The following is a 3,834-nucleotide window of genomic DNA, read 5'->3' as shown; positions in this document are numbered from 1 at the left end:
AGAAACAAACTGAGGGTTCTAGAAGGGAGGGGGGTGGGAGGATGGGTTAACCTGGTGATGGGTATTAAAGAGGGCACGTACTGAATGGAGCACTGGGTGTTATCTGCAAACAATGAATCATGGAGCACTACATCAAAAACTAATGATGTAATGTATGGTGATTAACATAACATCATAAAATTAAATTAAAAAAAGAAACTGATATTTTCTTACAGTAAAAATGGTCAAATATTAGCAATATCATATGGTTTGACTTAAACTTACCCATTCCCCTGGTGACAAACAACTAGGCTGTGGCCAATTTCCTGCAAACACCAGCAGTACATTGATGAGCATGCTTGTGTACCAGGCATGTATGTCAAGAAATGAGACTGTTGGGTGGTGCTCACTTCATTTCATTAAGAACTGCCAAATTGTTTTAGAGAATGGCTATGCTACTTTTCTGGAAGTCATAGGATAGTGCCATCTCAAGCATCACCAGGGTGGCAAGAAGTAAATCCCTATTACTCCTGGACCTCTCCAAACCAATTTGTGTATTTCCCCTTTCCTATAAACCAGGGCTTAGCCAAAAGGGAGGCTGCTCTGTTCTCTGTTAATGGCAGGAGTTGTGTGGATTGGCAATTATGATACAAAAAGAAACCTTGGTATATCTCATTATATGTGGCTTCATGTAGAAGTCTTTCAGTTCTAATGACAAAATCCAACCTGAATTATTTCAGTCAAAAAGGAAGGATTGAAGGTCTAAACCACAGAGAGCACAGATGCATTTGGAATCAAAAATATTAGGAACTCAAAAGGCAACAGGACATTTTCCTTCTCTACTCCTTGTCACTTTCTGCCTGTCAGCTTAATTCTCTCTTAGCTGTTTTTTTGGCTTTTTCTACATAGTGGGAAACCATGGTTGACAACTTCTGACTTTTATCTCACAATTTTTCTTTGCCACCTGAAAGAGTTTACCTTTGTCACTTAGATTCGTTTTGAAAAATCCCATGGGAGTTAGTTCCCTGATATTCCTAGGTTAGATGAGTGCTCATTTCTGGATCACTTGACTTTGGTCAGGGTAGGTCTAGGGTTATGTAGGAACATTTCAGTTTTGAGGGTGTCATGTGAATGGGGAAGAAGTTCCAGGAGAGAGGAAAGGCAGGTTACTTGGCGGGCTTAGAGGCTGAGGGGGAAGCAACAGTGTGAGGGCTACGTCACGTGCCGCCACCCTGCAGAGCAACAGTCGTGAGTACATCACCACCGGAAGGAAGTTTCTGCCAATCCTTTTCTCTCGGTCTGTGCTCCTCTTTTACCACCTAACACCACTGTGGAGCTTCCTGGAGAAGGTTTTCTGGAAACTCCCTAACACAGTAGTGTCTAAGTAAACCAAATTCAGCCGGAAAAGGGGCATTGTGGCCTTGCTGCTGCACAAACCATTGTTAAAAAGAAGATCCATGGGGGCGCCTGGGTGGCTCAGTTGTTAAGCGTCTGTCTTCAGCTCGAGTCATGATCCCAGGGTCCTGGGATCGAGCCCCGCATCGGTCTCCTTGCTCCGCGGGAAGCCTTCTTCTCCCTCTCCCACTCCCCCTGCTTGTGTTCCTGCTCTCGCTATCTCTCTGTCAAATAAATAAAAAATAAAAAATAAAAAAATAAAAAAAGAAGATCCATGGAAGCAGTTTATATTCCTGAGCTTTCCAGAAGAGTTAATACAATGATTCTGCACATCAGAAATTGTTTTCTTCAGGATATCAGAGCAGTATCTATTTTCTAATCAACAGGGGAACTTTAAACTGGATAAGTCCTGTTAATGCTGATGTAAGATGTACTAATCTTTAAGACACATTTGGGGGGCGCCTGGGTGGCTCAGTCGTTAAGCATCTGCCTTCAGCTCAGGTCATGATCTCGGGGTCCTGGGATCGAGCCCCGCATTGGGCTCCCTGCTCAGCGGGAAGCCTGCTTCTCCCTCTCCCACTCCCCCTGCTTCTGTTCCTGCTGTCGCTCTCTCTCTGTCAAATAAATAAATAAAATCTTAAAAAAAAAAAAAAAGACACATTTGGGAGAGAAGGTGACAGTGGGGATGAGGCAGGCATCAACCATCAATGACTACACAGGTTCAATCCTTGTCTATAGTTAATGGCACAGGTGTATAAAAGAACTGTATATTTTTCTGTATGGCTTTTTTCCTCTCTCTCTCTCTCTCTCTCTCTCTCTCAGGCTCTCTTTTTAAGTGGCTCAGAATAACCTCCTGTGGCCAATTGTGGGTTGAAGATAATTAGCCTTTAATTATCACCAGTTACATTTTCACCTGTTCCACTTGCAAATCCCCCAGAACTTCTAGTTTTCCAATTAGCGTACTCATCCTCCAACAAGCAAGTGTGGGGAAACAGCCTCTCCCTTTGGGAACGAACCCCTTCCCCACTAACCTTTCAAGTCATATTTTAGCTAGGCTAAGAACGCCCTGGAGAATATCGGCTTATTTTTATTTGCAGTATCTCTCTGCAGAATCTCAGATCAAATGTGTGCCCTCAGCGCAGTAGCTGAATCCAGGTAGACATTGGGAATACCATCTCTGGGGAGATCAGAATCATGAACGTTACGGGAGAGAAGAACAGAAGAATTAAAATTCACTCAAAGAGGCAAAACTTTATTTACAATTTAAAGAAGAGTTTTCTGTTTTCTTTTTTTCGGTTGCATATAGATAAAAGTCAAATGCAAAACACTGGAGTGGGGAAAAAAAAATTCTGAGCGTATTTTTTCATCTTCTATCAGGAGACTGAGTATGTCATTCAAGCAAGAGACAGAAAGGACCCTTAGCTCACACTGAGGAAGGTGACGGTGGTGTAAGTTTAGAAGAAGTAAAATAAATAAATAAATATATAAGTGGGTAAACAAACTTACACAATTGAGAAGAACTCACTGGCAACAAGCTGGCAAATGTAAGATAAAACGTTCACTAATCCTCCAAAAGAACACTGTAAAGGAAAAAAGGGATAACTCACTTCACAGACCTTTTGAGATCCTACACTTCTGTTATCATATGGTGTCATATACACCTGATAGGAAAACTATAGAGAATCCTTTAGAAAGGCTCTTTGGGGAGCACATAGTCATTGGCATGCTAATCATTTATCAGGATGCAAATATATTAACGATAATGTAGCCAGGGTCCCCAGAGTAAATAATTTCCTTTCCATTACTGTGTATGACACAAATACCCATATTATTTTCCTTGAAAATTACAGTACTTATTTAATACACTTTGATCCCGCTACAAGTTTTGTCTTATTAATCCACGTTTTAAAGCAGGTAAGTGGAAGAGGTTATTTACCAACTCACGGATGAAGAAATAGAAGACAAAGGGTCAGCCTGGTCATGAGAATGAGGTAAATACATATGGTATCCAGGGTTTCCAGGCCGCTGATTTGGCTTACTGTTCACTAGTTCTTCGTGCGAGTTTTAATCAACTTGACACACTTCGTTCTAATTGTAGGAAATTAAAAAAAAAATACACGAAGTGTTATTTGGCCTAGTATCAAATAATGTAGTATTAAAATTTAATGTCATAAATAAATAAATAATCAAACAAATCTTGCACCTCATAGTACGCAAGTTATTGAGACAAGTGTCTTGAGAAACTCGTGTGCAAAGAGTTATATGTGATATTCCTTTTGAGTGACAGGATTTGCAAGTTGCACAAAGCAAATGCAATGACATGATTTAATCCTCCAGTTTTCAGCACTTTGATTCCTCAACTATGGGGGAAGGATGATATTAAAGAAAGAGGGAAGGAATAGTGGGAAATGGATAGAACCAAAAGATGGCAGAAGCAAGAATTGAAAAACTCCTATTTTT

This window comes from Leptonychotes weddellii, chromosome 4 (genome assembly GCF_054177405.1).
Source record: "Leptonychotes weddellii isolate Sample4059 chromosome 4, ASM5417740v2, whole genome shotgun sequence".
NCBI lineage: Eukaryota > Metazoa > Chordata > Mammalia > Carnivora > Phocidae > Leptonychotes > Leptonychotes weddellii.
Note: the sequence above shows the minus strand (reverse complement) of the source record.